General features: G+C 41.7%; 1 pseudogene; it reads left to right on the top strand.

Annotated features, from left to right (window-relative positions):
- The first annotated feature begins 16,509 nt into the window (after positions 1 to 16,509).
- LOC116470696 (zinc finger protein ZPR1-like) lies at positions 16,510 to 17,875 on the top strand (annotated as a pseudogene).
- The last annotated feature ends 5,980 nt before the right edge of the window (positions 17,876 to 23,855 follow it).

Raw genomic sequence — 23,855 nt, 5'->3', positions numbered from 1 at the left:
CATCACCTATGACTGCAATAACTTCCTTACTGTTCTCCCAGCTTCTACGCTTCCCCTCCATCAGTGTGTTCTCAATATATTCACCAGGCTGGTTAGTTTAGAACATAAGTCAGATTATTCCTCTAATGAAACTTCATTAGCTTCCCCTCCATATTGCTTAGGATAAAAGTCAAAGTGCCTTCAGCAGCCTGCGGATAAGTTCTTCCATGATCTATCCATGGCTCCATCCCTACTCCCACCCCTCACTATTTCTCTGAACTCTTTTACCACCGACCCCTTTACTCATTCTGCTCCAGCCACACCGACCTCCTTGCTATTCCTCTGAGCATGGGCATGTTTCCACCTCAAGGCCTCTGTCCTTTCTGCTCTATCTGGATCATTCTCTCAGGATTCACAGATATCTTGTGCTTTTTTAAAGCTTTATGCTCCAATGTCATGTCTTCAGCAAGGCCTACCTTGACTTACCCTGTTGAAAATGGCAACACTCCCCACCCAGCATTCCCTTTCCCTCTTCCCTGTTTTATCATTCTCTCTATCACTATAGAATACACTCTATATCTTACTCATTTAGTTATTGGTTATTGTCTGCCCCCACTGTAAAACAGAAATTGGTTGAGGGTAGAGACATTTGATTTTATAGTTCACCTCTGTACCATCGGTGCCTGGCATGTGGTAGGTACTCAATAAAAATGATAGGCTGAATATTGTTGTTAAAAATTCCTTGGACTTGGTCTTGAGAGGACAATTAGGGTGATGGGGCTAGAGCGAAGCAGAGAGCTCATGCTCCCACTCTACATCCACAGATTCGACTACAGGCTGAGTATCCCTTATCCCAAATGCTTGCAACTGGAAGCGTTTCGGATTTTGGAATATTTGCATTATGCTTGCTGATTGAGCAGCCCAAATCTGAAAACCCAAACCCCAAGAAGGTCCAATGAGCATCTTCTTTGTGCATCATGTCAGTGCTCAGAAAATTTCAGATCTTGGAGCATTTTAGATTTCGGATTTGGGATGCTCAACCTGTAATTGCCTCTATTTGATAAACCCCACCTTTATATCTCTGATATCCAAATTCCTATTTCTAGCTGCCTGATTACTGTTTCTACGAGAAACTCAGAATGTGGACATTCTGAGTTCGTACCTCATGTAGTACTCTTTTTGTGTTTCTCATCTCAGAGCAGGTCATTACCTGCCATTCACCCAGTAATCCAGATGAGAAGCTGATCAATTACACTTGTGTAAACATCTACTGAGTATATAATCTCTGCCACCCAGCCACTAGCAGCACAGGGCAATGCACACAGCTCCCTCTTTCAAGGAGCTGAGTTTGGTGCAGTAGGCATTGTGAAGAGAAATGTACAGGGTGCTTTTGTTCATTTTTCCAAAGCGAAACTACCTACTTTTTATGATGATTAAAATAGTATATGCCTCTTATAAACAATTTGATTGCAGAACTAAAATAGAAAATGAAAGTCACCTGTAATCTCACATGCAAGAGGACACTGCTGTTAATAGGTTGGTATACGATACAGTTTGGATATCTGTCCCCTCCAGATCTCAATGTTGAAATGTGATCCCCAGTGTTGGAAGTGGGGCCTAGCAGGTGTTTGGGTCACAGAGGCAGATCCCTTATGAATGGCTTGGTGCCCTCTCTCTGGTTAGGAGTGAGTTCTTTCTCAGTTAGTTCACATGGAAGCTGGTTATTTAAAACAGCATGGCACCCCTCCGCTATCTTTCTTCCTTCTTTCTTCTCCTATCATGTGATGCCTGTTCCCCTGTCCCATCTGCCACGAGTGGAAGCTTCCTACGGCCTCAGCAGAAGCAGTTGCTGGTGCTACGCTTCTTGTGCAGCCTGCAGAAACATGAGCCAAATAAATCTCTTTTCTTGGAAATTACCTAGCCTCAAGTGTTCCTTTATAGCAACGCAAATGGACTAAGACAGCATATATCCCTCCAGACATTTTTCTATGCGTATTTAAAGATAGCTAATACTTACTGAATTCTTAGTATGGATTACAAACCTTTATGCTGTGCACTTTAACATTAACTCATTTTAACATCACAATGATCCTCTGAGGTAGGTATTTTGTTATCCCCATTTTATAGACAAGGAAACTGAGATTTAATGAGGTCAAATAAGATCCCATAGGTGGTAAAGTGACTGTCAGTCAACTTAGGCTGAGTTATGCTCTGGTAACAAGCATTTTTTTTTTTTTTTTGAGACAGTGCAGTGGCATGATCTCGGCTCACTGCAACCTCTGCCCCCCCGGTTCAAGCGATTCTCCTGCCTCAGCCTCCCGAGTAGCTGGGATTACAGGTGTATGCCACCACACCCAGCTAATTTTTGTATTTTTTAAGGAGAGACAGGGTTTCACCATGTTGGCCAGGCTGGTCTCAAATTCCTGACCTCGTGATCCGCCCGCCTCAGACTCCCAAAGGGCTGGGTTTACAGGCATGAGCCACTGTGACCAGCCAACAAGAATCTTCAAAATCTCAGTGGCTGACAATAACAAAGGTTTATTTCTTGCTTATGCTAATGAATCATGTTGACCAGGAGTCAGCTGTGGCTCTGCTCCATGCTGTCTTTGTTCCAGGACCCAGGCTGAAGCTGAAGGAGCACCCTCTATCTGGGACTTAGCTGATCATCATAAAACAGCAGAAGCAAACAGTAGCTCCTAAACCATCTACTTAGAAGGGGCATATATCACTTCTGCTCTCATTTCATTTGCCAAAGCAGGTTCTAGGGCCAGCCTGCTATTAATGAACAGGAACGAATAACCTTCCCCCAGGGAGAGACAGTAAATATTTTTCAGCAGTAACACAATCCACTGAAAGTCCTGAGCTGGGATTTTAACCAGCCTGTCTTTAGAGCTTAAAAGCTTAACTACTCTTCATATACTGTGTATATTTTAACCCTAAAAGTAGGAGTTCTACACATATTGCTGGGTAAACTCCTTTATCATGTAATCTATCTCAGACATCTTGCTATATTTGTTCATATAGACTTTGCATATTCTTTTTTCAAGGATATAGAGTTTCAGATACGGTATCCCCCATTCTGCCTGTTGAGGTCCTCCTCATTCATCCAAGTTCAACTGAGGGGCCTCACCCACCAGAACAAATCATACTTTTTCAGCATGCGTGCAGTGTTGGGTTTACACTTCACTTTGGTCACATGTGTGCCTTGTCTTAGAGTTCTTTGTATACATGTCTGTTTCTCTCACTTGATTTTAAGCACCTGGAAGCAAGAATCATATCTATACCTAGATAAAGATTGCTATCTTCCTATACCTGGCTGTGCTGAACAGAGATGTGATGCTGTCTGTTGGTTTTGCAATACTGTGGAATTATCCTCCGTGCTATCCCTGTCACTTCATTGCCTGCGCTGGTCCTTTTGTATCATTTAAATTTGGTGACCCCTTCAGAACTCACACAATTTGAATAGTTCTGCTTTCCAGTATTCATCAAAATTACACCAGCAATGACAACGTTAAAGAAACAATGGCAAATAGGCATCAATCTCTCCCTTCTGACTCTTTGAAAGAAGAATATAGTGCAGGAGAAACACAAACCTAGTAAAATAATTGATGTAAATCCATATCATCAAGTTTTCCCCTCCACTCTCTACAGCAAAAGTTACTGGGTGCATGGGAGTTCATCTTTAAGAACAGAGCTGTCAGAACGACACCAGGGCTGAAGCCTGAATAAAGCCGCAGAGCCAGGCGCACTTGCTAATGATCTAGGAGAGGGTCCTGCCGCATGCACTCAAACACACAGCACACTCTTGGGGTTCAAAAGCTCCCTTTCATGCGCCCAGAATGTTTATTTTTTTTAAGAGTGGCAAATGAAAATGAATTTCTAATCTGCATTACAACCAGAGTGCACCATGCATCGAAAAAAAGCCCTTCCCTGACACAAAGGCCATGGCCATCTGGAAGAAAAGCCACCCTCCTAAGCAGATCAGCTGCAGGTTCCATCGCACTGGGGCGGATTTGCCCGGAAACAGGCATCTTGCCTTTATTAACTTACCCCGTCATTAACAGTAATCAGCATTGTCCGCTCTATCTAATTCTTACTGAGCACCTGTGTATGTGGTGTTGCATGGCCTGTCCCTGAGAGACCCTAAGGACAAATGCATCCTCTCTTGTCCCAAAGCCAGCTTTGTCAACAGGAGGTGCTTTGGAAAAGTAGTGTGAGCAGGGCCAAAACCAACCAAAGCCAACACGATTTTTAAAAGTGCGGTGTGTGTGCAGGTGAATGTCAAGCCCTTACTGATAAGAAGGTGCTCTCAGGGCCCTCTCCCGCTTCTTCAGGCCTCCCCCAACCCAGGCCCCTAGGAGCACAGCCAGATTTCCTCCCTCATTCTGCAGTGCAACAAGGCTCTCGCCTCAGTGCACTGAGCCCGCTCCTGCTGCGGGAACCCAGGCTGGAGTGTGAAACCAGCTCTCTGCCTGCCGCAGGGACTGTTATCACCGCTCCCCACACTGCTTCCTGTCACGTATCCTGTGCCAATGCTGTGTCAAGCCCATCTTACATTTTTCAAAGTGTCTTTAGCATCATTTCCTGAGCCTGAACATTTGCTCATGCTGCAAAACAAGAACTAATTTTACAAAGTTTCACTCAGGATTATTGGGACCACAGAGGCAAGAGTAAACACTATTCTCTTCTTATCAGCAAGAGAGACAGAGAGCCCAGTTTTGCTGTGACATTCCAGTAATTTGCAAACCAGAGCAGGTCTGTGTGTTTTTATCTAAATAGAGAGACCTGCTTGCTCTTCCAGTTAAAAAAAATCATATTAAAAATTAAACCATTCCCTCTCCCCACATAATTTAGCATCAGATAATTTTCTGCAGTGATTCCTCCTTTCTCGAGGATTGCGAGGAGGCAGGATGGAGGTGCCAGGAGTTTGGCTCAGTGTACAGGTGGTGGGCATGTTAGTCTCAGCCCAGCTCACTGTAAATAATGCAGCCTGACAAGATTTCTCCTTTCCTTTCGCCTTTCGCCTAACTCTTTCAGCCCGCTCGCTTACATCATCCTGGTTGGATTTAAATAGCTAACTGTGCCATGTTCTCCTGGATACAAACCACCGGATTGGCCACCTCCCTAGCTAGCCTCTACCTACTGAGAGGCAGGAGGTAGAGCTCTGGGGCCAATGGCTGCCAGAGCTCAGCGCTTGCTGGAGTCCAGTGAATTTTCTGTCACTAAGGGAGGGAAAAACGTAGAGGCACAAGAGGTCTGTTCATGCATGGGAAGACTTGCATGCCTGGGCAATGAGTTGTGTTGTGTGAATCTTACTATGTCCTGGGTATAAAGGGAAAAGATAATGTGCATCCTTTGTTCCTTCCTATTAAACTATAACTAGATGATACATTCAAACTCAGTGGTTAACTTATGAAATGATTTCAGCTCAAAAGATGGGTAGAAAATCTCTGGGAACTGCAACCTTTCCCTTTTCATTTTAAGGATATGTTAGCTACATTCTTGCAGCAGTGCAATGTTGCATGAATATCAAGCTGAGTTTAACTCCACTGTGCTCCACAACAAACACTTTTAATTATTTTAACTTTTTTTAAGTAATGAATTATGAGTTGAGAAGCCTGCTAAGCTGTTGTCTTCAATAAGAACTCTTGCAAAGAAAAAGGCTAGAAGACAAAACTGATTGAAGAAGTTAAGGGTGAGACTAATGTAGCCCACTGGAATCATATCATTCTAGAATTTTAATTAAGTAAATTTAAAAGCACTAGAGAGCCATTTACACAAATAATAGGCTGAAAGTTACCAAGCTGTGTTTAATACAGCAATCATTGTTCAAAGGGAAACCGGAAATCCTTAATGCTATGTGCAACCCCCAAAGAGAATGAATGCAGTGGGAGCAGGGGTTGAGGCACAGAGAGAACTCCTGGCTTCCCATTCAGAAAAAATATTATGAAAATCCTTGCAGAAGGTATGAGCCCTGAGATAAAGCATAATGGAAACAACACATGTGCATAGATACACCGTATGCTTTTACAAATACATTAAACCACAATCCACCTAAATGATAAGAATGAAACTGAAAGCTCATTCCATCTAATAAGGAATAAAACAAATCCCTGTAAAGTCACTTGTGTGACAGGATACTTGGGATAGGCTACATGATCTTAGCAGTCACCTTTGAGCTAATTCGGGCCTTTTGCCAGGCCAGGCCTGTGTAACTCATTGATTAGGGTAAAACACACCAAAGAACTAAATTTAGGAACACACAGGTGATTGGTTAGAAAAAAAAAATCCACTTTGGACACAGCTGAGCCCACTAGATGGAATACATTCACAATCTTAGCAGCATTTGAGTGCAGGCTTCCAGATTTCAAAGCAAAATTAGATAACTCCCTTATTCCAAATAAATTAGCAATAACTCATGACTTCACTGACCTCACACTTCAGTGCTTCCTAAATGAAATGTGATTTTCCTTGTTGAGATGTAATAACGCTGGGTACGTTGTTAGTTACATTATTTTTTATACTTTTTTGTGTATTTAAACTATTTTATAAAGTCTATATATCATTTGACCTAGTAATTCTACTCACAGGAGTTTATTCTATAGATATGCTTATACATAAGCATTGTTTGTAATAACAAAGGATTTTAAACAGCTTAAAAGTTATCGAAAAGAACTGTTATGGATATTAGGCTATAGCCTTGCTGGGGGGAACTGTGTTGCCCATCAAAAGAATGAAGCAGCACCGACTGTGCTGATATGGAACCGTCTCCATTATACAGTAGTAGGAGACAAAAGCAAGAACTGAGTGTACAAAATGCTGCCATGTGCAGGTTGTTAAAAAAGATTATAAATGTGGCCGGGCATGGTGGCTCATGCCTGTAATCCCAGCACTTTGGGAGGCCAAGGCAGGTGGATCACCTGAGGTGAGGAGTTCTAGACCATCCTGGCCAACATGGTGAAACCTCGTCTCTACTAAAAGTACAAAAATTAGCCAGGCATGGTGGCAGGCATCTGTAATCCCAGCTACTTGGGAAGCTGAGGCAGGAGAATTGCTTGAACCCGGGAGGCGGAGGTTGCAGTGAGCTGAGATTGTGCCATCACACTCCAGCCTGGGGGACAAGAGCAAGACTTCGTCTCAAACAAAAACAAACAAACAACAAACAACAATAACAACAACAAAGATTATAAATGCATACATGCAGGGAAATCTCTAGAAGTTGATATGCCACCCTCTTCAAAAAATATCACAGCAGTAATCCAGTAATCTCTGGGGAGGGGTAGGTGGCTAGGGGACAGGGAAGTGAAAAAAACTAGATTTTAATGTCATGACTGGGTTCTTTTTTTCACATTTAAAACAACTTTGTTGACATATATTATTCGATGAGTTTTTGACAAACAAATGTTATGTTCTTTTATGCTCTGACTTTGTGCATGTATTACAAAAAATAATTTTAAGGAAAAATATCTGTTTAAGCTAGATTCTTCAGAAGTTTTATAGAATAAATACTTATCTCAGATACCTTCTTTGGTCTATAAATCAGCAGTAGGAGGTGGTCACTTTGGAAAGATCAATTATTCTGATCTTAAAGGTAAATATCGTTTATGGCATTGAGTCACCTGAGATAGGTTGTGGGTGAGAGGAAAGGTGACCAGGAGAAGAACCAGGTGGCTCGTCTTGCTTCTAAGAGCTAAAATCACCTCTCCCTGGACAGAGGATGGACTAGAAATATTTTTATTTTATAATCACCGTATCAAAATATAAGGAGGTCTTTCTGAAACACTTGCTTGTAAGCAAACATTTCCAGACCTCTCAAAATATATAAGAATTATACTGTGTGCTAAAGCCAATTTAATGTTCTGATTATGCCTTCTGTCAACTTAGGAGGTGGAATTTCATTTCACCTCAAATTTACTCTGTAAACTTGGTCAGAGGACTTTGGCCTCCTGCTCTATCACGAAGGCCCTATGAGGTGGCAAAGTAAGGAGGACTGTGACAGAGTCAGGGCAACGGGCTGGGAAGGCCACAGAGTAGGGACATAGTGAATTAACCCCACCAGGGAGAGGTGAGGCAGAGGCCGAATGTATGGGGAAGAGTCTGGAGATGTTCACCTGGTCCCGCCTGAGCTATCTAAGGAGGGAACGACTTGCTACCAAACCTTGTCATGTCACTCTCCAGTTCTTTCACAGTTATGGAGCCCATTGCCGGAGCTGGAATGCAGACTTCCCAAGCAAAGAGAATTGTTTCTCCTCTGCTTCCTCCTTTTTCTCCTCCTCCTCCTTTTGTCCCCAAAGCACCCAACAAATGTGAAGACAGAGAAAGGAAGGAATGATGAGCAAGAAGAATCCCTAACGCCAGTGGAGTTGGTAAGATAAGTATACAATTTAAAGAGAAGCTAAACGTTCTGAATTGTATGTAGCCTTTTGGACAGTCTATCTAGAGGGGTTACTCGCGACTGGGGAGTCGAAACATGGCTTTCACACATCAGCTGAGTCCAGGTATCTCTGAGCATAGAGAGGGCGGCCCTCTGAACCTTCCAGGCCTCATGTTCATGTGATGAAGGTAAGGCCACTGGGTATGGATCGAGCTCCCCCACTGCTTCGCTGTGCCACCCTGAGCAGAGTAACTTCATGCCTCATGCTTCATTTTCCTCATCTAGACCATGCGGCTAATCACAGCACCCCTCTCACAAGGCCATTGTAAAGACTAACTTTAACACATATAAATATAAACACAGATTAATAGAGGTGTGCACTTAGCATAGTATCAGGCACAGAGAGACTATATGATAACTATTAACTATTGCAATTATTAATATCACTAAATTATTGAAGGTTTTCCCCACCTTAAATAGCCTAGTGACGTTAACAATGACATCACCATTCTCCTAGTGGCTCATGTTTTCTCTGTGCTCTGGGTAATGATGGCATGTGCAATATTACATTGCAGGGTAAGGTTAATCGATGTTGTTTAATAAAAGTGGACATTCAGGTGGCTATACAATCAAGAAGCCCACCCAAGGAAAAGACCTGAATGTACTGCACATGCAGGAATGTTAGTCATTAAAATGTGCTTACAGAAAAATCCCGTTTCCTGTCATAAATCTCACAACAGAAAGAATTCATGAGGAACCTACTGAAGGCAATACTTGCCATCATACCCCAAGCATGAGGCAGTTTCACCCCAAGCATTAGGCAGTCAGGAAACACTTACTGCCCCCACCAAAGGCAGAGTAATTCTTGCGTCAGTATATTATATTCTTCCAATGGTCTCATCTGTCTCACGTGGATTCAATTTAGAGGATGCTGCCAGACAGAATTAAATATATTAGTTTGAAAAATTACAGGGAAAGCGTATTTATAACAGTTCCATTTTGATTGGATCAATTTTCTAAGCATTTATCTTTTAAGAGTCCTAGAGGTCTTTCTTATAGGGTGTGCCTCTCAGATGGACTTTGAATTACATCATCTGCTGCCAGAAAGAACCCCAGAATGTTTTACTTGGGGCCTTCGATAGCTGTCTAAGGGGACTGCTGCAGAAGAAAAGTGTCGGAAATATCAACACAGACATTTCCATAAGCGACGATTCCATCTCTTACTTGGATTAATTATTAATCTGTGTATCCTAGGAAGGTCAGATCACAGCAAACAGGTTACAATGGGACATGACTAATGAGAAGGTCTCAAATACTAAATGAGGATAACCCACATGATGGCACCAATTCTAATTAAGATTCTTCTACCAGAAATAATGATAATCTTGCATGAAACACCTGCTGTTGGCCAGGCTTTGCACAAGGCACTTTATATCTGCCATGTCATTGGTTCTTCATAACAACATTGATGGGTTTATTTTATAGATGATGAAATTCAGATTCAGAAAAACTCAGTGAGGTTAAAATAAGCTGTCCAAGTCCCATAACTGGCTATTAGCAAAGCTGGCACCTGAACCCAAGCCTGGGTGACCTCAAAGCACATGCTGTTTTGCATCCTTCCATACTGTCAGATTCAACAGGTAAAACCGGGACAGTAAATCATAATCATGAAATATATGGTCCTTTCCCACCACAATTTCAGACATATTTCCTTAGCATGAATCTAATCATCTCACAAATATTTATGTTAAAAAAATACAGCCACCTTAGGGCCATTCGCTATTTTAAGGAGTGTGATTGGAAGAGGTATAATGTCTTTTATGAAAATTGTTTTCTCCCCTGGATGAAACTCCTGTCCTCCTCCTTTTAAAGTTTGGTTTTTTTGAGGAGAGTTAACTCCCTTACTTTGTATTAAAAAGAACTAGAATATAGAACTGAGAAGTATTAAAAATACAGTTCAGAATAAGATATATATAGGTATCCCATATATATATATATTATATATATATATATATTTTTTTTTTCATTGCAACCTCGACCTCCTGGGCTCAGGTGACCCTCCCACCTCAGCCCCCAAGTAGCTGGACTATAGGCACACACCACCATGCCTGCCTGGCTAATTTTTGTATTTTTTGGTAGACACAGGGTTTCAGCATGTTACACAGGCTGCTATTGAACTCCTGGGCTCCAGTGATCTGCCCACCTCAGCGTCTCAAAGTATTGGGATTACAGGTGTGAGCCACCACATCCAACCAGAATGAGATATTTTTAATGACAAAAATAGACACTGGGAGAACAAAATGAGAAAGTATATCCCTGAGATTTCTGGAAAGAGATACTAGAGAGAATGCAATATTCAAAAAATTAATCACTGAGAATGTTCTAGAATTAAAACACAAATCCTTAGGTTGAAGATGTATAACAATTGAATAGAATAAATAAAATAAGCTCCATTTTGATATATAAAATAAAACTGTGGAACCTCAAAAATAAACTAAGACAAGTTAAAAACAACCAGGAAAAAAAGGCACTTTGTCTGCAAAGAAACAATTAGACTGAGAGTTGACATCTCAGTAACAAGAAGTAAGGCCAAAATAAAACAGGAAAATATCTTCTAAACTACTGACCTAGAATTCTATACCTAATTAAATTATCATTCAAGAGTCAGGGTGAAATAAAGACATTTTCAGATGGAAAGTAAGAAAACTGTATTTGCAGATTTATTTTATGAATTATTTGAGGATATACTTCAGGGAGTAGGAAATATGAACCCATGAGAAAAGGATCAAGAAGCAATAAATTATCCGTGAGCAATCTGAGAAAGAAATTAAGAAAGTAATTCCATTTATAATAGAATTAAAAAGAACAAACTACTTAGGAATAAATTTAACAAAAGAAGTATAAAACTTGTACTCTGCAAACTATGACATTGTTAAAAGAAATTAAAGACTTTCAAAATAAATGGAAAGACATCCCATGTTCATGGATTCAAAGATTTAATATTGTTAAAATGGCCATACTCCCATATTCATCTACAGAGTTAATCTCTATCAAAATCCTAGTTGGCTTTCCTTTGCAGAAAATGATACTAAAATTAATACGTAAATGCAAGTGACCCAAAATAGTCAAAACAATTTTTTAAAAGAAGAACCATGTTGGAGGACTCACATTTCCCACTGATTTCAAAATGTATTACAAAGTTACAGTAGTGAAGACACTGTGGTACTTGCTGAAGAATAGACATGGATGAATAAAATAGACTTAGTCTGAAATATTTTATTTTGAAATAATATTTTTATTTAAGAAATATAAAAATACAGGCTAGGTGTGGTGACTCATTCATGCAATCCCAGCACTTTAGGAGACTGAGATGCAAGGATCATTTGAAGCCAGGAGTTCAAAACCAGCCTGGGCAATGTAGGGAGACCCTTTCTCTACAAAAATCTTTTTAAAAATTAGCTGGGTGTGGTGGTGCATTTCTGTGGTCCTAGCTACTTGAGAGGCTGAGGTAGGAGGATTGCTTGGGCCCGGGAAGTCGAGGCTGCAATGAGCTATGATTGAACCACTGCACTTCAGCCTTCAGCCTGAGTGACAGAGTGAGACTTTGTCTCAAAAGGAAAAAAATATATATTTATATATGTAAATGTATGTGTATATATATGTGTATGTATGTATATACAAAAAATTGAAATAAAATTTAATTTTAATTTTACTATTTTAATAAAATAAGTTCATTTTGGTTAAGTATATTTTCTTTTATTTGCCCCGCATTCACTCTCAATATAACAAGGGTACAAGACATTAAACAAGGAAAGATGACTCTTTTTCAACAAATTATATTGAGATAACTGGATAGGCATATGCAAAAGAATGAAGTTGCACCCCCTCTTCACTTCATTTATAAAATTAACTAAAAATGGATCACAGACCTAAATGTAAGACCTACAACTACATACTTCTTTTTTTTTTTTTGAGATGGAATCTCGCTCTATTGCCCAGGCTGGAGTGCAATGGTGTCATCTTGGCTCACTGCAACCTCTGCCTCCCAAGTTCAAGTGATTTTCCTGCCTCAGCCTCCAGAGTAGCTGCAACTACAGGTGCATGCCACCATGCCTGGCTAAGTTTTGTATTTTAGTGGAGACATGGTTTCACCATATTGGCCAGGCTGGTCTCGAACTCCTGACCTCATGATCTGCCCACCTCAGCCTCCCAAAGTGCTGGGATTACAGGTGTGAGCCACTGCACCCAGCTCCTACAACTATGTACTTCTTAGAAGAAACATGGGCCTAAATCTTCATGGCCTTGGTTAGGCAAAGCCTTCTTAGGTATGACACCAAAAGCATAAGCAATAAAATAAAAATATATGCAAATTGAACTTCATCAAAATTGAAAAATTTTGTGGTTCAAAGAACATCATGAAGAAAATGAAAAGACAACTCACAGTATGGAAAAAAATATTTGCAATCATATATCAGATAAAATACTTGTATTTACTTACTATTATTATTCAGTTGTAATTCTTACAACTCAATAAAAAATAATTATTACAACTCAATAATAAAAAGGCAAATAACAATTTAAAAATGGACAAAGGTGGGCATGGTGGCACATGCCTGTAGTCCCAGCTGTTTGCTGGGCTAAGGCAGGAGGATCGTTTGAGCACAGGAGTTTAAGGCTGCAGTAAGCCATGATTGTGCCACTGCACTCCAGCCTGGGTGACAAAGTGAGACCCTGTCTCAACAAAAAGCAAGGGAGGGCAAAGGATATGAATCTCCAAATAAAATATGCAAATGGCCAATAAACACATGAAACGTTGCTAAACATCATTAGTCATTAGAGAAATGGAAACCAAAACCTCAGCAAGATACCACTTACACACACTTGAAAGGCTATAATGAAAAAGGCAGGCTGGGCGCGGTGGCTCACGCTTGTAATCCCAGCACTTTGGGAGGCCGAGGTGGGCGGATCACGAGGTCAGGAGATCGAGACCACGGTGAAACCCTGTCTCTACTAAAAATACAAAAAATTAGCCAGGCGTGGTGGCGGGCGCCTGTAATCCCAGCTACTCGGAGAGGCTGAGGCAGGAGAATGGCGTGAACCCGGGAGGCGGAGCTTGCAGTGAGCCGAGATTGCGTCACTGCACTCCAGCCTGGGCGACAGAGCGAGACTCCGTCTCAAAAAAAATAAAAAAAAAAAAAGAAAAGAAAAAAGAAAAAGGCAGATGGCGTTTTGGCAAGGATATAGAGAAAGTAGAACCCTCATACATTGCTGGTGGGAATATAAAATGTCACAGCCCCTTTGGAAAACAGTTTGGCAGTTTTTCAAAAAGCTAAATTGAAAGTTACCCTTTGACCCTCTAATTCCACTCCTAGATATCTATCCAAGAGAAATGAAATATATATATGTCCACACAAAAACTTGCACATGAATGTTCATAGTAGCCCAAAAGTAGAAACAATACAAATGTCCATTAATTGATGAATGGATAAATAAAATGTGGTATATCCATACAGTGGAATATTATTTAGCCATAAAAATAATGAAGTATTGATACATACTACAACATGGATGAACTTTGAAAATATGCTATGTGATATTCTCACTCATAGGTGGGAATTGAACAATGAGGACACTTGGACATGGCAGGGGGGGAACATCACACACCAGGGCCTGTCGTGGGGTTGGGGGAGGGGGGAGGGATAGCATTGGGAGATATACCTAATGTAAATGATGAGTTAACGGGTGCAGCAAACCAACATGGCACATGTATACATATGTAACAAACCTGCACGTTGTGCACATGTACCCTAGAACTTAAAGTATAATAAAAAAAAGAAAATACGCTGTGTGAAAGAAGCCAGTCACAAAAGACCATATAGCGTATGATTCCGTTGCTCCAAAATTATCTAGAATAGGCAAATCTATAGAGACAGAAAGCAGATTAGTGGTTGCCTAGGGCTGGTTGGGTTGAGGGGAAAGTGGAGAGTGACTACTAATGGGTATGAGGTTTCTTTTGAGGTTCATAAAAATGTACTAAGGTTGATTGTGCTGATAGTTGTACAACTGTCAATATACCAAAAACCATTGAATTGTATACTTTAAATGGAGGAATTATATGTAAATTATGTCTCAAAAATGTTTTTAGAAAAGCAGTGGAGAATTAAAAAGTTGAAAAATATATAGTCAAATCTAAACAAGCATTGACTGTATGAAACAATAGTAACAAAAGCACTAATGGAGGTTCCATAAAAAGACGGAATTAAAATACTAGAAACAATGTGTGAGAGGAAAAGAAGAATAAGAGAGAAAACAACCTAAGGTCCTTATTTTGTTTGAAAGGAAACCAAGGGATATTGATTAACCTACAAGATTGTTGAGCAGTATGTTTGTTCAATTTTAAAGTAAATACGAAAAAACAGAAATATAATCATTTGAAAGATAATATTGATCAGTTCTATAAAAGGCAAAAAAAAAAGGAGAAAAAGAAAAAAATGTACAGAAAGCACAAAGCAAGGTTAAAGAATAAATCCACCACAGTATATAATCGCAATAATGTAAATGAACTAACTTTATAGGTTAAAGGGCTGAGACTTAATTTAAATAAATCCAGCCATATGTCATGTTTTTTAAAAATTGCATCTTGTTTGTTCCTGATAATTAGGATGATGTTGCATTCCAGTATTTCCCGTGTCTTATTCCTGAATTTAAATGGGATGTTTTTAGGATTTCACCACTGAGAATAATATTTGCTTTAGGGTTTGGTAGATGCCATTTGCAGGTTAAAGAGTGTTCCTTTTTTGTTGTTGTTGTTTGAGACTGGATCTTGCTCTGTCACCCAGGCTGCAGGGCAGTGGTGTGACCATGGCTCACTGCAGCCTCAACCTCCTGGGCTCAAGCAATCCTCCCATCTCAGTCTCCCAAGTAGCTAGGACTACGGGCACACATCACTATGCTCAGCTAAGTTTTTAAAGTTTTTTTAGAAATGGGATCTCATCATGTTGCCCAGGCTTGTCTCGAACTCCTGGGCTCAAGCAATCTTTCGGCTTTGGCCTCCCAAAGTTCTGGAATTACAGGCGTGAGCTGCTGTGCTCAGCAAGGAATGTTCCTTCTATACCTAGTTATCTGAGAGAAGTTCTATTTAGAGTGTTGAGGGAAAATAGCTAACTTAGAATTCTATACACAGCTAAACTATCATTCAAGAATGAGGATGAAATAAAAAGACATGCCATTTACATTTATAGTTTTTAAAAAACTGTAAGTTATCTATAAATAAATCTAACAAATCACATGAAACTTTTACAAAGAAAGCTCTAAAACCTCATTGAAAGATAGAAAACCTCATTGAAGAAATGATGACATACACCCTGCTTGTGTATGGAAAGACAACAGCTTAACAGTAGCAGCTTTCCTAAATTTATACTATAAATTTAATAAATTCTATTCAAAATCCCTGGAGAATTATTTTTACTGACCTTGATAAGCAGATCAGAATATCCACCCAGAAAAATAAAGGGGTTAAGAACAGCCAAAACAATTTTTTTTTAAGTGACAGGATCTCGCTGTGTTGCCCAGGCTGGAGTGCAGTGGCACAATCATAGCTCACTGCAGCCTCTAACTCCTGGGCCCAAGTGATCCTCCTGTCTCAGCCTCCCAAAGTGTTGGGCTTCCAGGTATGAGCCACGGTGCCAGGCCACAATTTTGAGACAGCATAAAGAGAAAGGATTCACCCTAACAGATAGCAAAACTTATTTTTAGTTAATTTTATAAATGAAGTGAAGAGGGGGTGCAACTTCATTCTTTTGCATATGCCTATCCAGTTATCTCAATATCATTTGTTGAAAAAGAGTCATCTTTCCTTGTTCAATGTCTTGCACCCTCATTATACTGAGAGTAAATGTGGGGTAAATAAAAGAAAAATACTTAACAAAAATGAACTTATTTTATTAAAATAATAAAATTAAAATTAAATTTATTTAAATTTTTTGTATATACACATATATACATATATATACACATACACATACATTTACATATGTATATATATATATTTTTTTCTTTTTGAGACAAGGTCTTGCTCTGTCACTCAGGCTGAAGGCTGAAGTGCAGTGGTTAAATAATTAAATAAGTAATTAAAATATTTTGGATGCAGGGTGGTGATGGCGGCCACTGGGGCTGTGGAAGTGGGGTCCCCAGGGTCAGCCGTTGCCCCCTCGTCCACCCTGGCCTTGCCGCTCACCCTGGGTCATCTGTTCCGGCCCATCAGCGCCGAGGACGAGGAGCAGCAGCCCACCCAGATCAAGTCACTGTGCATGAACTTACCGCAATGGCATGACGCGCCTCCTGCTCACCAAGATTCCCTTCTTCAAAGAAATAATCGTGAGCTCCTTTTCCTGCTACCACTGTGGCTGGAACAACATGGAGATCCAATCAGCAGGCAGGATCCAGGACCAGGGAGTGCGCTACACTTTGACCCTCAGGGCTCTGGAGGACATGAACAGAGAAGTGGTGAAGACTGACCCTGCTACCACAAGGATTCCTGAGCTAGATTTTCAAATTCCTGCCTTTCGCCAGAAAGGAGCTCTGAACACTGTTGAAGGATTGATCACCCATGCTATCTCTGGCCTGGAGCAGGACTAGCCTGCACGAAGGGCAAAAAAGATGCCACAGCTGAAAGAGTTGATGAGTTCATTGTCAAACTGAAGGAGCTAAAGCAAGCAGCCTCCCCTTTCACTCTGATCATTGATGATCCCTCAGGGAACAGCTTTATGGAAAACCCACATGCTGCTCAGAAAGATGATGCCCTGGTGATCACACACTACAACCGGACCCGACAGCAGGAAGAGATGCTAGGGCCCCAAGCAGAAGCACCAACAGAGAAGCCAGAAGAGAAGATCTCAGAAACGAAGTGCTCCAGTTTAACACAAACGACCCAGAATGCAATGCCCCCACTCAGACCAACATGAAGCTAGTACGAATCCCTCACTTTAAGGAGGGACCAACTGCAAGAACTGCGGGCATCAGACCAATGAGGTGAAATCTGGAGAAGCAGTAGAACCCTTGGGCACCAGGATCACCCTCCACATCACAGGTCCCTCAGATATGACTAGAGACCTCCTCAAGTCTGAGACTTGTAGTGTGGAAATCCCAGAGCTAGAATTTGACTGGGAATGGCCATCCTCGGGGGCAAGTTCACCACACTGGAAAGGCTGCTGAAAGATATCTGGGAACTGGTGACCAAAAACCCTTTCGCACTGGGCGACATTTCCAATCCTGGCCAGACAGAGAGACTGCAGGAGTTTAGCCAGAAGATGGACCAGATCATCGAAGGTAACGTGAAGACCCACTTTATTATGGATGATCCAGCAGGAAACAGTTACTTGCAGAATGTGTATGCACCTGAAGATGATCCTGAGATGAAGGTGGAGCGTTATAAGCGCACCTTTGACCAAAATGAGGAGCTAGAGCTCAATGACATGAAGACAGAGGGCTATGAGGCAGGCCTGGCTCCACAACAGTAGCAGTGGGTGGGTCAAGGGCCAGCTCTCCAGCGCTGCTCATTCTGCAGGTTATTTATTAGTATTGGAAGAAGGCTGGGAGTGTCTTCCCCACCAGACCTTGCCCATGGTGGGGAGGACATCTTGTCTGAGTCAGAGATCTAGGCACATTTTCTAAACAGCTTGTGATGCAAGCACAAGCCTATTGTGTTACTTGACTTTATTTTGGAGGTTTTGAATTGGCCTGGGAAGAAACCCAGAAATGAACCAGTGTATGTCATTATCACTTTTTTCATATCAAGTCTTTACCCTCCCTCCACATAATGCTCTGTCCTGTAAGGTTGGAACTCTGTAGTTGGAGAAGGTGGAATAAAATTACACCTGGAAAATAAAATAAAATAAAATAAAATAAAATATTCTGGTATCAGCATTTGGCTACATAGATCAATGGGGCAAATTTTCTGAAAAAGTTAGAAACACACATAAGTAGGAACTTAGGATATAAGAGGTGACACTGCAAATCAGCAGGGAAAGGATGACTATTCAATAAATGGCACTATGACTATTGGCTAATATTTTCTAAAGGAAAAATTAGATTCATACCCCACTGCGTGAACAAAAATAAATTTCAGATGTGTTAAGGAAAAGCAGTAAACATTTAGACAGAACTATAGGAAAATATTTCTATGACATCCAAGGAGGGCAGGGTTTCTTAAACAATACAAAACCAAAAATTATCATGGAAAAGTGAGAAGTTGAAGTATATAATTTTTTTAAACTTCTTAATGACAAATGGCACTAACAGCAAAGCAAAAAGACAAACACAGACTTGGAGAAAATAGTTACATCCCACATTTCCAACCAAGGATTACTATCCAAAATATACAACTAGCTCCTACAAATAAGCAAGAAAAAGAGAAACAACTGAACATCAAAAAAGCTTAAGGATGTTAACAAGCAATCGGCAAAAGAGGACATTTAATGGTCTATAGACGCATGAAAATGTGCTCGCCTTTATTAGTAGTCAAGGAGATGCAAATTAAAACAAATAGATACTATTTCATGCCTATTAGAGTGGGAATTTCTTGAAAAAACTCTGACAATACCAAAAGTTAATGAGAACGGAGAAATGGACACTTACATCCACTGCTAGTGGGCATGTAAAAATGACAGACCCACTGTAGAGAGCGATTTGGCAACATCTGGTAAAGTTAATGCATAACCTATGTCCAAAACTTCTGCCACTATATGTCTAGAAGTTCCCAAGAGACACATAGGTCCAAGGAGATATGAACAAAAGCACATTCTTTCAGCACTCTGGGTAATAGCTTAAAAGTGGAAACAAGCTACCTGACCTTCAGGAGCAAAATGGGCAAATCAAATGTGGATTATTCATGCAATGCAATGCTGCACAGCCATTAAAATGAGTGAACTAGATCCTTATCGCCTACATGGATACATCTAAAATGTGTAATGATAAACTAGAAAGATGCAACATAAATATTTATACAATATAATTTACATAAAATGTAAAGTACATGAAACGATAGTATATATAATTTACTAATATGTTAAAGATACTCAGATCTTCCTGGTTATGGTTCACATATATGAAGGGGGGGAGAGAGAGGCCTCCTAAACCAGGTGTCCGAATATTACAACATCTAGAAAGACTCTTGAACTTACACTTCATAAAAGATAAAAAGAGTGTTTTTTTAAAGAGAAGCTGAGCTACAGAATTTGGCACTATTTATGTTTTTGTGTACAAAGAACCCTAAAGGACATTCGATGGGTTCTGGTATCAGTCACCAGTTCTTCTTCACTTAGGAATTGATGCTACTATCCCTCCGTTGATGGGGCTAAGAGAACAGTTCTGGCCTAGCTCCTGTCTCCTACAGGTCCTTCAGGAGCAAAATGGGCAAACAAAATGTGGATTATTCATAGAGTGCAACACTGGGTTATTCTCCCTCACCCAGCCTACTAGTTTGCCCAGAAAATCCCCATCCTGCTTCTGTTGGATTCTTTCCTGTGTTTCCTTTGCCACTTGCTGAAAGTACAGTGCCATTCTAGCATCCCAAGTTTTACCTGCTGATTTCTGTTGAAGACTCTACAGCCCAACTCTGCCTTTCTGATGGGTCTGGACCTGTGCCTATTCAATACATGTGCCTTTTCAGGGGAGATGCCTCCCTGGACAGGGTTAGCTTTTCTCTAGGTGCCATAATGCCGGGCAGAGGATCTTAAATCCCCTTTGGTTTGGAGTGACAGAACCATAATCCTTCCTGAGCTCCTTTTTTAAACACACATACATACACACATGCTTTCATATACATGCACATGTACAAACACACACTCAGACAAAAAAATGCACACACAAATACCTACACCACTCCCTTCTCTGCAACAGGAGTCGAGACTGCTTGGTTACTCTAAATCCAGTATTGTATAGGTATTGTGTGGCAGATCTGATTTTATAATGGAAGACAATGGGAATAATAGGATTTGCTATTCACGAACACATAGATCTCAAATATCAAAGGACAACTGTATGAGACCATTGGAACCACTATAACACAATAGCCATCTCCCACTTGCCAAGCTCAAAGCATATGACTTTTCTTTTTCACGTTGGGAGCAGAGTTGATTGAATTATACTCTTCAGTTCTTATCCCATTACCACGACTGTATGTGAGGTCCCTCTCTAGTTTTACAACTGTGTTTCCTTTTATATTCCCCTTTGTGTCTGATTCCACTTTCATTTCCCTCGCCCCCACCCACAGGCATCTGCTGGAATGGGTTTGATATTTGCCCAATTGTTATTTATCCTGTTGCTTTTCTACTGGGATGTCACGGCGAGAGGATGTTTATCTCTGATTCATTATGCTGATTCATTTTTATTAAGCAGCCATACAATTTCAGGTATAGTGCCGGAGTGGATCCCCCTGTGGAATCTCACAGCCAAACAATGTGAACTGAACATCTGTTTAATTTAAATGGTGGGTCCTGGGGTGTCAGTTCCATTATTTTGTTTGTATTACAGAACTTGGCTCACAAGATCACACTCTTGTTTAAAAAAAAAAAAAAGTCCTTTAAATTGGGAAAATGCTCATCTGTCCTGAATGAGTTAAGAGTGCTTCTGCCTGCAAGCAGAGTGTGCGGTGACTCACCGTCCCATGAAGACGCCTTCCCTTCTACCTTAAGACTGCGTCTGTCCCACAGAACCCCACGTGCGGGCGTCCCTGGAACCTGGCCCATAGGTGGCAGTCTCCCTTCATCGTTCCCGGACTACGAACCTCGGAAGAGCAGCCCGAGAAAGCAGTTGCTTTCGCTTTTTCTTCGGGTTTCCTAATATTTAATGTTCCTCCACTCAACTCCCCACTCCATCCCACAGAGAGTATAGAGATTGCCTCCCTGGAGGCGAGCAAACGACAAAAGAAGCTTCGCCTGGAACCAAAGTCGGACCTGGGTTGTGCCGACTCTCCATGCGATTGTTTTGGAATTTTGCTGAAGCTCTCTTGCAGAATTGCTCTGTAAATGGCAAGAAGAAATGCCTTTCACTATAAACAGAAAATAAAGCTTTCACAAGTTGTCATATTTTTAAAAAGCAATCATGCGGATGCAAGTTTTTATCCCCTCTGTTTAGTCTTGCCTCCCCTCCTTGCCAACACACCCCCACAGAATTTGGGATGAATCTTTGCGAGTGAAGTAAAGTAGGCATTCTCTCCAACACGTGCCCCTCCCCCAGCCCCTCACAGAGCCTATTCAACAAGATATTGAACAGTCATAGGCAGAGACGAGTGTGCGTACGCGTATGAGTGTGCATGTATGTGTGCGCGTGTGTGTGTGTATGCAGAGAATACTAGATGGAGAGTCAAAGAGAAACCAAGAGACCCAGAAAAGGGGCACCACCTTCTCACCTTCCTTCCACCCCACTCCTCCTCACCCGAGAAGGGAAGGCAGGTGGAGCGCTCACCCAGCCCCAGGCCCTTTTGGGCGAGCCTGCCCAATGGGTTTCTAATCAGCCAACACTTTGGGCAGGCCTCCACTGTTTATGCAGCCAAAGGGACTTTAAATCATCGGCCGGTGTCAAAATGCTTGAGGAATGTGCTAGCCTAGGAAGCCACATGGAGTGGTTCATCAGCATTTGTAAAAACCGCCTTGGCAAAAAGAGGTTGAACCCAGCATTGGGGGCGGATTGTGTGTATTTCAGTTGAATTAGGAAACAGAATACCTTTTAAATCTTAGCAACACCTGGTTCTGAAAAGGACGCCCACTAAAGAAAGGGTTGCCTTGTCTGTGCTGGAGGAGGCTTGCCCTGCCTCAAAGTGCTTCTCCTCCCCAGATCAGAGACCTCATTAGATGCTTGGTCCCTCTTCCTTCCTAAGATGTGCAGAGGGCTCGGAGATTTTCACCTGGACTTTGGGACAAAGCCAACACAGGATGTCCTGAGTTACAGCAAGCATTTCTGAATGGAGGAAGCCATTGGTCAGCCTGCTCTAAAGAAGGCCAAGTTCATGTTCCCCCCAAAGGACTAGACCCCGGGGTAGGTGGGGGTTTAGGGGCAGGGGTGAAGAGGGTGTGGGAGGTGGTGAAGGGGAGGGGGTAGAGGAGGGGGTGGGTGGAGGGGGCCTGGCAGAAGCCTGGTTCAAGCGTGAGCCAGTGCCTTCCTGGCCATGGCAGGTGGGCCGCTGACACACAGGAAGAACAGACTTACTGCCTTAGCTGTTTGGCCACTCTCCTGCACACACCTGGAATCACTGGGTATGTCTCTGAGGAACTAAAGCTGATCTCTCCTTGGTAGGCTGACTTCAGCAGAAGAGCTGAGGACATGCCACCTTTTCTCTCTTTAGGCCCTTTCCCTTGAAAAACTCTGTGAATTAGGATTTTCTCTTCTCAAAGGAAAAATAAAACTGCTTAAAAGCACCATCAAGTCCTCAAAATCCTCTTTTTTTTTTTTTTTTTAAATATTCTTGCTCTGTCGCCCAGGCTGGAGTGCAGTGGTGCAATCTCAGCTCACTGCAACCTCCACCTCCTGGGCTCAAGGGATTCTCCTGCTTCAGCCTCCCAGGTTGCTGGGATTACAGGTGTGCACCACCAAGCCCAGCTAATTTTGCATTTTTAGTAGACACAAGGTTTCACCATGTTGGCCAGGCTGGTCTCGAACTCCTGACCTCAAGTGTCCCACCCACCTCAGCTTCCCAAAGTGCTGAGATTAGAGGCATGAGCCACCACGCCCGGCCAGGTTCTCAAAATCTATAAAATAAAGCCTCAGGGGGGTATTTAAATTCTGCTGGAACAGGGGCCCAGCAGGCCTTCCTGCTTTGTCTCCCACATCTGCTATTAGACATCACTACTGTTTCAGCCCAGCCCTGGGCTCCTCTCATCCCACCCTACTCGTGGAGATCCTTCTCCCCCAGGTCTGTTTCAAGTCTCACTGCTTCCATGAACCTGATCCCTCCAGAGTCGGCTACCCAGCCCCACTCTTGCTCTCGTGGGCGCCCAGATGTCCCATGGTACCTGAGTGTGCACAGCCTCGTGGTTCAGCTGCTGTGCCCAGCCTGACGCTTTCCTCCAGGACTCGTATGCTTCCTGTGAGCACCCTCCAGCTCTCAGTGTATTTCCCCTAATACTCAGCACCACATCTCCCAGTCGGCAAAGCTTAACCATTGTTGGTGAGATTTGAAATCAAACCATGTTACCATATGAAAATAAATACAAGTATCAGGCCTCATCCGACTCCATTCAGTGTAAGAGGCACCATTCATTCACTTCTAAAAGAAGAAAATTAGTAATGTAAAACTACAAATGAATTAGCTAATGAGCAGAGGGACAAAGAATGTTCAGCCTCTCTAGAATGCAAAGACTTCAGAATTGTTTGTGAAAATAAGGAAATGCCAAATTTGACAAATCAAATTAACAAATTTAGAGGAAATTACATTGGTCACCACTGCCAGAGTCACAGTGAGACATGCACTCTGAGGACTGCCAGCAATGCAAATGAGAACAGCACT

Source organism: Hylobates moloch, unplaced genomic scaffold, assembly GCF_009828535.3.
Source record: "Hylobates moloch isolate HMO894 unplaced genomic scaffold, HMol_V3 SCAFFOLD_2, whole genome shotgun sequence".
Taxonomy (NCBI): domain Eukaryota; kingdom Metazoa; phylum Chordata; class Mammalia; order Primates; family Hylobatidae; genus Hylobates; species Hylobates moloch.
This window is presented reverse-complemented; position numbering and strand designations above follow the sequence as displayed.